Source organism: Ochotona curzoniae, unplaced genomic scaffold (genome assembly GCF_017591425.1).
Source record: "Ochotona curzoniae isolate NIBS_2020 unplaced genomic scaffold, NIBS_Ocur_1.0 contig_1014, whole genome shotgun sequence".
In the NCBI taxonomy this organism is placed as follows: Eukaryota; Metazoa; Chordata; class Mammalia; order Lagomorpha; family Ochotonidae; genus Ochotona; species Ochotona curzoniae.
The window spans coordinates 11,608,438-11,620,567 of NW_024464920.1; positions in this window are offsets into that span (position 1 = coordinate 11,608,438).

Below are 12,130 nucleotides of genomic sequence, written 5' to 3' on the forward strand. Positions count from 1 at the left end.
TATGAATCAAGACATCATTCTCTGTCTCTCTTTCCCCAATCCTTTCAACTAAATATTTTTTAGATGTAAGCTTGTGGTTTTTCTTTAAAATGTTTTATTTTTATTGGAAAGGCAGATCAGATTTACAAAGAGAAGGAGAGGCAGAGAGAAAGATCTTGTATACATTCATTCACTCCCCCAATGGCCTCAATGGCCAGAGCTAAGCCAGTCCGAAGCCAGGAGCCATGAGCATCTTCTAGGTCTCCCACACGGGTGCAGGGTCCCAAGGCTTAAGGCCATCCTCAATGGCTTTCCCAGGCCACAGGCAGGGAGCTGGATGGGAAGTAGGGCAGAAGATGAGAGGATGGCTCACGCAATCGATTCCTTCTCCCCCCAATTTTGGAGAAGTGATTTACATTTTATCTCCATTTTTCAAATAAAAATCTTTCTCTCCTTCTTTCTAATAAGAATAAATAAATCTTTTGGGCCTGACGAGGTGGCCTAATGGCTAAAGTCCTCGCCTTGAACATGCCAGGATCCCATATGGGCGCTAGTTCTAATCCCAGCAGCTCTACTTCCCATCAAGCTCCCTGCTTGTGGCCTGGGAAAGCAGTGGAGGACTAACCAAAGCCTTGGGACCCTGCACCTATATGGGAGACCTGGAGGAAGTTCCTGGCTCCTGGGTTTGGATTGGCTCAGCACCGACTATTGCACTCACTTGGGGAGTGAATCATCGGACAGAAGATCTTCCTCTGTGTCTCTCCTCCTATCTGTATATCTAAATTTCCAGTAAAAATAAATAAATCATTTTTTTAAAAAAATAAATCTTTTAAAAACTAAAAGATGCATTTATTTTGTTGCAAAAATATTTCAAATGAAATCATGTATAGGTTTTTTTTTTTTTAAGTTTTAGGAGATTTTATCCTTTTCTGTAATTTGCTTGTTTTCATCTTATTTATTCACTGATTTACTTCTCAGATGTCCTGCCACAACGAGGGCCAGCCAGGCTGAAGCCAGGAGCCTGAGGCTCAGTCTGGGCCTCCTGTGGATGGGGGATCCTCTGCCAGCCAGGGTGCGCGTTAGCGGGAAGCTAGAATTGGAAGTAGAGTCAGAACTCAGGCATTTCTGAAATGGGGTGCTGTGTCCCAAGCAGCAGCCTCATGGCTGCATCTAAAGCCTGTCCCCGTAGGGGTTTTTTGTTTGTTTGTTTGTTTGGTATGCCTTTTCCATGAAATTTTGAAGACACTTTGTGTCTATGTTATGATAATGACCAAAATGTATTGGACACATCGTGTGTCCTACTGTAAAGGCAGTTCTGTGGTGGAGCTGGTTCTCCTATCCCCTTTCCACACCAACCTTTATGAGTTTTCTTTTTGTTCACATGAGCATATACATACATGTACACAGGCATGCATATTTCCTTTTTACAAAACTGCACACACACGTTTTTCCTGTTACCAATGTGTAATGTCATGCTCTGTATTTTTTGATTTTTGTGCATGGTTGCTGACTCTATCCTTTTAACCCTTCTATTTCCTAAGCGATGTGAATAATATTGAAGCACTGAAGGCCCGTAAACGAGTCAGTCTCTCTCTCCCTGCCCCCGTGCTGCTCTCCTGGTTATGCTCCTCTTCCTCCCCGAGACAATCCCAGAAATGAGAATTTCTCTGTCTCAAGAGGATGGAAACGAATCATCCCCTGCCTTGCTGACTTGGGGCACGCCCAGAAAGTCTGCCAGTGATGAGCACGCCCTTGCACAGGGTCTGGCCCCAGAGTTCCCATGCTGGAAGGAGTGCAGCACAGAGAGACCCCCCAAGGATGCCTGGCTGGTGTCCCGCTCCTTGTCTAGGAGCATGGCATGGCATTCTTTTTGTCCCCACACAGGGGGGACACGGTTACCCATGCCTCAGATTGCCTCAGCAATAAAGTCTCCATAGGGACAGGGTTTAGAGAGTATCGGGGGAATGACATCAGGGAGGGCCCTTTGGGTTTGCTGCAGGATTCAGTGGCAGCAAGTAAGCACAATGCCTGGCTAAGCACTTGGGCAGTGCCGGCTCTGGTTATGCTTTGAACCATCCTCTGTTGGTTTCACAGCCCATTAGCAGAGAGCTGGATGGGAAATGGAGCAGCCAGAACATGAACTGTGCCTTTATGGGATTCCAGCACTTACAGGTGGGGGATTACCCCTTGAACAATTACACTGGTCTCCCTAGTTCTCAATCCTATAAATAGGATAAAAATGCTTATAAATTGAACTTCAAAACCTTAAAGAAAATTATATCTCCAAGTTTGAACAGGATTTGGCTCCCCAAATTTATGCAAATATTGAAGCCCCAAAGTCTTACTGATCAATGCATTACTGTTTTTTTTTTTTTTCAAGGATGCAGACAAGCTAATCATGGCATCTGAGAGGTGAGACTAGTGGGCGGTCCTCAGGGCCATGTTCTTTTTTAAAGATTTATGTTATTATAGTAAAGTCAGATATAGAGAGAGGAGGACAGTCAGATAGGAAGATCTTCCGTCCGATGATTCACTCCCCAAGTGAGCGCAACGGCCAATACTATGCCGATCCGAAGCCAGGAGCCTCTTCCGGGTCTCCCACACGGGTGCAGGGTCCCAAAGCTTTGGGCCGTCCTCCACTGCTTTCCCAGGCCACAGGCAGGGAGCTGGATGGGAAGTGGAGCTGCTGGGATTAGAACCCGCGCCCATATGGGATCCCGGGCGTGTAAAGCGAGGACCTTAACCACTTGCGCCACCGTTTGAACCATCATGTTACTGCTGAACAAGTATTATGGTGCTGTGTGCTTTAAAGGAGTGTATTGTGTAGCTACGAATTTAGATAAACAGATTATTACAAGTGTCGGCCAGAATAAGATGGCAAGGTGTTTTGACAGGGAGAGGGAAAGACTTCATGGAGAAGGATGAGAAATCAGCAGGCAGGTGGAGTGGGAAGCCACGAGTGAAAAGGCAACAAGTTGTGAAAATTATAGTGTGAGAGGCGGACTGTAAGTATGAGCTAGTATATACCATCCCAAGTAACTGTGGGAGTGCCAAGTGAGACCTCAAGGGCTGCTGTCAGGCAATTAAGTCAGACAGTAAAAAGCAGATGCAGCAAATATACCTTTTGTAATCCAAGTGTGAATCAAGTGACTTTGTGACCACATGGTAGCTTTCTGCTTAGTGAGATTCAAAGTGGTGAACCGGGCCTGTTCAGCCTTGTCTTTTTCTTGTGTTTCTCTCTGGTTTTCTCCTTTCTCTGCATTTCTCTCTTCTTTTCTTTGTTTCCTCCACCATTTCCTTCCCTGTTCTCCCTTATCCTGGAATACTTCCTGCCTTCTTGCACGCTCATCTGCTCTGCCATAGGTTAAAGGGTCTGCAGGTGCCTGGTTATGCTAAGAGACTAGTGGCTACATCCACAGCTAGGATGATGGTGGGGAATAAGCCAATTACCGGACATTTGCAACTGTGTGTCCAGGAAGGCAGGGCCTGGCGAGGTAGCCTAGTGGCTAAATGCTTGCCTTGCATGCTCTGTGATCTCATTTGGGTGCCAGTTCGTATTCTGGCCACTCCACTTCCCTTCCAGCTCCCTGCTTGTGGCCTGGGAAAGCATCAGATGACCCTGCACCCACGTAGGAGACCCAGAAGAAGCTCCTGGCTTCTAGTTTTGGATCAGCTCAACTCCAGCTGTTGTAGCCATGTGGGAAGTGAACCAGCAGATGGAAAATCTGTCCTCTCTGTAAATCTGACTTTCTAATAAAAATAAATCTTTAAAAAAAAAGTAGTGGAGGAAGGCAATATTTTGACCTTCATTTATTGAATCTGGTGGTTCAACAGGCTAGTCCTCCACTTGTAGTGCTGGCATTCCATGTGGGCATTGATTCTAGTCCCTGCTACTCCCCTTTGTAACTGTCAGGAAGGGAAGGAATATTATTTATCCCCCCCACCAAATCTGAAATATCTAACACCTGGACCTAGAAAATTTTTCTTTAAAAAGTATTTTTTGGGCCCGGCGCAGTGGCGCAAGTGGTTAAGGTCCTCGCCTTGCACGCCTGGGATACCATATGGGCGCCGGTTCTATCCCAGCAGCCCCGCTTCCCATCCAGCTCCCTGCCTGTGGCCTGGGAAAGCAGTCGAGGACGGCCCAAAGCTTTGGGACCCTGCACCCGCGTGGGAGATCTGGAAGAGGCTCCTGGCTTCGGATCGGCATAGTATTGGCCGTTGCGCTCACTTGGGGAGTGAATCATCGGACGGAAGATCTTCCTCTCTGTCTCTCCTCTCTGTATATCCGCCTTTCCAATAAAAAAAATAATAAAAATAAATCTTTTTTTAAAAAAAGTATTTTTTATGTATTTGAAAGTCAGAATTACAAGAACAAGAGAGAGAAAGTGAGATCATCCATCTGCTGGTTCACTCCCCAGATGGCCACAACAGCTGGGGCTAGGCCTGGCTGAGGCCATGAGCCAGGAGCTTCTTGCGGGTTTCCTGCATGGCTGCCATTTGGACCATCCTCTACTGCCTTTTCAGGCCACTAGCAGGGGGCTGGATCAGATGCAGTGAAACTAGGACAGGAGCTGGGGCCTACATGGAATGCTGGTGTTCCAGGTGAGAGCTTTGCTCACTATGTCACCACACTGGTCCCTAGACCAAGAGAATCTCAATGGGCAGGCAGAAGGGTAGGGGAACTGTGTCAGAAGAATTTAGAAATCTGGAGCAAATGAGGTATCAATCAATGCTGCTGACACAACCGGTTTTTCTTGATAAGATCAGACAACACAATGTTTATTCTTCCTCTGGGCCTTTTAATAGCCCCTGGAGAGCTGGTTAAAACTGCAGGTGCCAGGCCCAGCACAGTGACCCAGTGGCTAAAGCTTCTTGTATGCAACAGGATCCCAAGATGGGCACCAGTTCACATCCTAGCCACTCCACTTTCCCAACCAGCCTCCATCTGGGAGACCTAGAAGAAGCTCTAGGCTCCTGGCTTCGGATCAGCTTAACTGTGGCCATTGCAGCCTCTTGGGGAGTGAACCAATGGCTGGAAGATCTTCTGTATCTCCTCCTTTCTGTTAATCTGCCTTTCCAATAAAAAATAAATATTCTTTTTAAGGGCAGGTACCAGCATTGTGGCACGGTAGTTTAAGCCATGGTTCCACCCATGTGGAATGCCTGGGTGGAGTTTCAGACTTGAGAAGTTGCGGCCATTTGGAGAGTGAATCAGAGGAAGGAAGAGCTCTTTCTGTTTCTGTTTCTCTGTTACTCAGTATTTACAATGAAGAAATGAATGTTAAAACAGACAGAGTAGGGCCTGGTGCAGTGGCCTAGCATCAAAAGTCCTCTCCTTGAACACACCAGGATCCCATATGGGCACTGGTTCTAATTCCAGCAGCTCCACTTCCCATCCAGCTCCCTGCTTGTGGCTTGGGAAAGCAGTTGAGGACAGCCCAAAGCCTTGGGACCCTGCACCCGTGTGGGAGACTTAGAGGAGGTTCCTGGCTCCTGGCTTCAGATTGGCTCAGTACTGGCAGTTGCGGCCGCTTGGGGAGCGAATCATCTGACGGATCTTCCTCTCTATGGATCTGCCTTTCCAATAAAAATAAGTAAATCTTTAAAAACAAACAAACAAAACAAAACACAGAGTAAGAGAGAGAGAATTGAATAGAGCCTATGAGTTGAATTCCAAAGATATTGAGTGGACCTTGCAATCTCTATATTTAACCAGACTCTGAGGTGTGAGAAAGTGTTGCAAAGTTTGGAAAACTTTTGCTCCGGCATATATCTGATCACAAATCATCTTACTCAGAAGAAAAAGATTTCAAAATCATGTTGAGTCATTCTAGTGCCAGGTGGGGGCAGTTCACTGCTCACAGCCTCAGATAGGAAGAGGACCAGTGATGGGAGTGTACAGAAAAGAAATGTGAGTGAGGCAGCACGGGTCGGAGGGAATGAGAGGCCAGGTTGGGCTGGCCACGCAGGATGCCATCACGGGCAGGGAGGAGAACGTGCAGAGCATGCAATCTTGGGAACCTGAAAGGGTGGCACCTAGAGGCAGGAAAAGAGCCCTGCCTGGCAGAGTTCCTGTTTTAGCCAGGCTTCCGGCCAGATGTCTTGAGTCACCATCCTCTGGAATGCTGCTTCCTCTAGTCTGGCATGGAGAAGGGAGACTAATGTGTGTGGAACCCTTCCTCCATCTACCTACCCAGGAATACTGTGGAATCCAGCAGGGGCTCTAGAGAATTGCCCTAGGGCTGCAGGTCTTCCCTGGGTGAGGAAACATTCAAAGATACTTTGTTAAGCACAAAGCACTAGGTGAAAGCAGACCTTGTTACTAGATCCTCCTAGGTCTCTACTCTCCTGGGGACTTACACCTCCAGACTATGTTCATTAGGTATCTTTCTCTCTTTCTTTCTTGGTTGGTCTGGGCTGTAGCACCAGTCTGTTTTCATAGGACATGGGGCTGGAGAAGGAACTTACCAGGCAACTACAACCTGTGCATAGTCTGATATGGGTAATGGACTGAACCAGACCCTGTACTAGCTAGAACATGTAAGAGTCAGATCTGGGGTCACTTCAGGTGAGAATTCCCCAGTTGGATCACTGGACACAAAACTCTGCCCCCAGAGAAGATCATAGGATTTGTGGTCCAACCTTGGAATGCATGTATCAGAACTGGGCCTCCTCAACTGCTGATGCCTGTGCAGTGGACAGCTTGCCCAGGTGCATAAGGGGAACATCATGCCCAACCCTGCAGAGAAAGTCAGATGTAATGTAAGAAGATAGATAGCAGAAAAGGTTGGACAACTCTCCTGGCCAAGACTTGGCAGCAAGTATCTGGGTGAGTGGATATACTAGGATGGACTCTCAGCCAATGGATCTTGGAAGAATTTTCTCAACCTTGGAACAATAGAACCAAAAGCATCTCAAAACAATCAAAACCACTCAAGCAACACCCTTGAAACATTCTTCTCCAGGTCGGGGGTTTCTAAGATGACATCAGGTAGACATCCTCCATCTCTAGGTACTGATGTAGTTTGGCAGCTGGGAACAGCCACCTCCCTCTCCTTACACCCGTCCCCTAACCCCATACCGGAGAAAAGGGAAGAAAAAGAAAATTGGAGGCATTTGTCCCACCCATTTTCCTCCCTAACTCACCCTCCCCACCCTAATCAAGTGGCCTTTGTAGGGGTGCATGCATGTCAACTATGTAAACAACATCCAAAAAACAAAAACAAAAACAAAAAACCCAGCAGGGAACTGGCTGGGAAGTGGAACAGCCTGGACACAAACTGGGATTTGGGAATGCCATTTGGGATGCTAGCACTTACAGGTAGAGGATTAGCCTGTTGAGCCACCGTGCAGGCTCCCCTAGGAACTGTTTAAAACCCCAGACTACCCTGCTTAGTTTCTTTTTACAGGATGGCCTTGTGTTGGTTGATTGTACCGTCCAGCAGAGCCAGTAACGTGGACACGGCTAGGGTCAGGGAATGAAACACCGACAGGAAACCAGTAATTGGTGGAAGAAGTCTCTCAGGCCTCCCTTTATTCTCCCATATATACCTTTCCCCCAAATCCCTTAACAGATCAATAGGATGCTAATGAGTCTGATAGACCAGGTGCCACTAGCCTCAAGCCCAGATCCTGCAGGTGCTCAGCTTAATGAATGCTAATCAACTCCTTAGCCCACAACAGTTGGTAGCTTTCAGGTGGGGACAACCATTTAGGGCCGTGGTTCACATCCCACACTGGATTGCCAGAGGTTGAGCCCTGGCTCCACTCCCAACTCCAGCTACCTACTGTTGCTTACTCTGAGAGGAAGTGGTAATGGCACACTCGCGTGAGACCTGGATTGAGTTGTAGGATCGGCCTGTAGCTGTCCCAGCTGCTGTGGGCATGTAGGAAGGGCACCAGTGCGTGGAAGACCTATGTCTTTCTGCATTTATCCTAAAACAAGCCATCAGTTTTTAAGACAGCTAGCTACGGGCCCAGCGCGGTGGCACAGTGGTTAAGGTCCTCACCTTGCACGCCCGGGATCCCATATGGGCGGCGGTTCTAATCCTGGTGGCCCTGCTTCCCATCTACCTCCCTGCCTGTGGCCTGGGAAAGCAGTCAAGGATGGCCCAAAGCTTTGGGACCCTGCACCCACATGGGAGACCAGGAAGAGGTTCCTAGCTTCGGATTGGCTCAGCTCCAGCCATTGGGGCCACCTGGGGAGTGAATCATCGGATGGAAGATCTTCCTCTCTGTCTCTCCTCCTCTCTGTATATCCGCCTTTCCAATAAAAGTAAAATAAATCTTAAAAAAAAAAAAAAAAAAGACAGCTAGCTACTTACATTGAGGGCCTGCAGAGTAGCCGGCATTTCTTGTTTGTTCTCTCTCCTTTTTACAAAGCAGTGTGCAGCCTTCTCTCCCTCCCCCACTGCAGCCTGCCTGAGTCAGTGTGCATGAACCCTCCTCTGGCGGATACTTCTGTCTTGATCGCCCACGAAACAGTTTCCCAATGCTGATAGAAACGATAACAAGTTTTGCAAACAAACACTTCTGCCTGATGACTCTTGCTTATGAATTGAAGGAAGGCTTCTATTAAAGATGACTGGTACAGCATTTTCCCAACTTATCTGCTCTGGTTTAGTTTGTCTCTGCCAAGCATGAGACAGCTTGTGCAAAAGCAGGAAGCGAAGTGGAAAAGCCGGGGGAGGGTGGGGGGATCTAAACATCTAGTGCTTCCCCATCCCCTGTGACCAAATAGTAGATCGCTGCTTGGGTCCTTTAGTGATGGGTGCATATGGTCTATTTGCCCTGCTGGAAATGACATGGGACATTGGTGCCTGAGTTCCTCAGAGTTTTAGGATCTCTGTCTTGGTCACCCCTGCATCCTTGGTTACTGGCAAAGGGTCTGTTATATACATGCTCTCAAAAAATACTTGTCTTGGGGTCAATCTGAGGTGAGCTAGATCAGAAGTGGAGCAGCAGGAACTTGAATCTCAATATTTAAGAACAAAATATCTGGGCCTGGTGCGATAGCATAGCAGTTTAAGTCCTTGCCTTGAAGGCTCTGGGATCCCATATGGACACTGTTCTAATCTCAGCAGCTCCACTTCCCATCCAGCTCCCTGCTTGTGGCCTGGGAAAGCAGTTGAGGATGGCCCAAAGCCTTGGGACCCTGCACCCACATGGGAGATGTAGAAGAAGCTCCTGGCTTCTGGTTTCGGATTGGCTCAGCTCCAGCCATGCGGCCCTTGGGGAGTGAACCATGGGATGGAAGAGCTTCTTCTCTCTCTTCTTCTCTGTATATCTATCTACCTTTCTAATAAAATAAATTTTAAAAAATTTGGCAGATTTTAAAATTTGGCATTTGGGGGCCAGTGTTGTGGTGCAGCAAGGTAAGATGCCATCTGCAATGCTGGCATCCCATACTGGAGCAGGTTTCTTCTGGCCCCAGTTAAGGCTTTTTAGGTTGGCAGAGGTAACAACACAGACTGTTTCTTGCTAAGCCCTGTTTTAACTACAGATCTACAGACTTTAAGATTTATTCTATGTATTTAAAAACAGAATTAGAGAAGAGAGAGATAAAGAAGAGAAGAGAGACAGAAGACCTCCATCTGCTGGATCAGTCCCCAAATGGCTGCAACAGCCAGGTTCAAGTCAGCAGCCAGGCGTTTCATCTGGGTCTCCCACACGGGTACTGGGGCCAGGCACTTGGGGCATCTTCCACTGCTTTTCCAGGCCATTAGAACGGAGTTGGATTGGAAGAGAAATAGCAGACTATAAGCAGAGCTCCTGTGGGCTGCTGGCACTGCAGGTAGCAGCTTAACTCGACAAGCCACTGCACTGGTCTCAACTTTATATCTACACATCTCTAACTCAGTGATCACCTGGTCTTTCTTTCACCCGGGGTGAACTCTCCTCGGGTCTCTAAAGGTTTCCTGAAAATGTCTTTGTCCAGGGTCATTTACCTTCCTACATTCTCTGGTTATAGAACTAACAACATATTAAGATAATCTACCTAGTCATGGAGCTTAGTGCCCAGCCCTCAATGTTTCCCACTGGGTTTCTGCATTCATATTGCTGGTTTCTTCAGCACACTTCTTCTGATCTTCCAGTTTATAACCTGCTTCCTTGGGACCTGCATTGTGCTGAGGCGGGTTAAGCTGTTCCGGATCCAGCTTCCTGCTAAAGTATCCGGAAAGGCAGTGGATGACGGCCCAGTGCTCAGGCCACCGGCATTCACGGTGAGGCCAGGGTGGAGCTCCTGGCTCCTCGCTTCCTAGCCCCATCTGGCTGTTGTGGCTATTTGGAGTCAATCAGTGAATGGAAGGCCTGCCCCTGCACCTGTTGCTGTGCTCTTCAAATAAAATATTTTTAAGAAGCCTTCCCTGAATTATCAGTCAATGCATATTCTTACCCAATTGCACATTGGAGGGTTCTCTAAAAAACACACTGGATTCTAATTGTTTATCTGTCTCCTCCTGTGAAAGATATGGCCACCTGCTTCATCTTCTGGATTCTCTCACTTGGCACTTGGTCTGTTACCCATACATCATCCACTACTGTCTTAAAGTGCTAAGTAGCTAAGGACCACCCCCCACCCACAAAACAGCTTCACTTTATCCTGCTCTAACTTTAGAGTTAATTCTAGGCATCTGTTGTAAAATGGAGATAACAATGTCTTAAATTAAAGCCTGCAGAAAGTCCGCCCATCACATTGCAAGGCATCTGACCTCTGGACGTAATGCTGATAATCTCAGGCTCACGCTATTCCCCCTGGTAGCCTCCTCCCTCGCCAACATTATGGGGGCGGGGGGGGGGAAGTAAGAGGGATTACTCTGGGTTCCCTAATCCTCTTGTTGGTCACTGGTCTGAGCCGGCAACACTGACTTTTCCCGCCCTCCAGCGCCCGGCATTCAGAAACCATTCTTTGCAGCCCTGAATTCGCTCCAGGACTTTCTTTAAGACTACGGAGTGCAGATGGGGGTGGGTGCTGAAGGGGTCCAAGAGGCCAGATTTATGCAAAAATGTGAACGTCATAACTCCCCTCTGCTGGGGTCCGTGTGGTGGGTGTGGAAGACAGGAAGGTGAAGAGTACCGTTCCATTGCAGGTAGGGCCGCAAGGAATTTCCAGCTGCACGGCAGCGCCCAGGGGATGTCTCTACAACCACCTGAAGAAGCTCCACCTCTCTTTGCATGGACACCCAGAAAAACCCACTGGGATTTCTGCAATCTATTTAGCCGTTCTGCCTCTGCGGAGTTGGCCTTTACTATCAACGTGAGCTTGGAAGTTGATGTTGCTGAAGGTCCTTTTACTATTGCTGTCTCCCATTGCTGCCCCCGTTGACCATATGCTAGTCAAGGGTGTTAGGTCCCCAGGTGTAGTGGGAATCTATTCTTTCCCTCTTGATCCTTAGGTCCTTCCTCTGTACTACATTTCCTCCCTTGAGGGATTCAAGATTAAGTTGTAGAATGAGGATTGCAGAAGGAATGTGTTACTGATTGATATGCACCATCTATTGAGAACGTCCTGACTTCAGGGTCAGGATGGATAACATCCTGCTTTAAGGTGAAACAAATGGCAGAATTATCCTTGGACACACCCACTTGACCATGACATAAAAGTCTGAGTCAGAGTTTGTTTCTGTATTAAATAAAAGCGGACAGCTTCCTTGCATTGTCCATGAAATCTAGTGGTCCATTTCTTTCCTCTTCACGCCTCATCCACGCACCCTGCTCAAGTTCCGAACTCGGCTGGAGCTGGACTCCGGCACCCCTCACCGGGGGCCACCGAATTAGCGAGATCTACAGCCGAAAGCTCTGCAATGGAGTTGCAGTCCCTCGTTCCCCCCTGAGGAAACTGCGGATGCCTGCACTTGGGGCGTTTGAGGCACCAGCCTCGCGCAGAGCCCACTTAGGGTAATACAGTGAATGGAGGAACAAGTGAATGAATGGGCTACGTCAGACGCCGGGCTTCTGTTACGTCGCCCACCAGCGCGGGCGTGGCCGCCAGGAAGGGGGCCGCGGGCGCCGGCCGCCCAGTCCCGGACAGCAGCGCGGCTGGCTCGGCCACGGGCGCCGGAGCTCCGCGCCGCCCGCGCCGCCTCCCCCAAGTCCCTGCCCCGCCGCGGAGCGTCACTTCCGCCAACCGCCTCCGGCCGGGGTTGGGGCG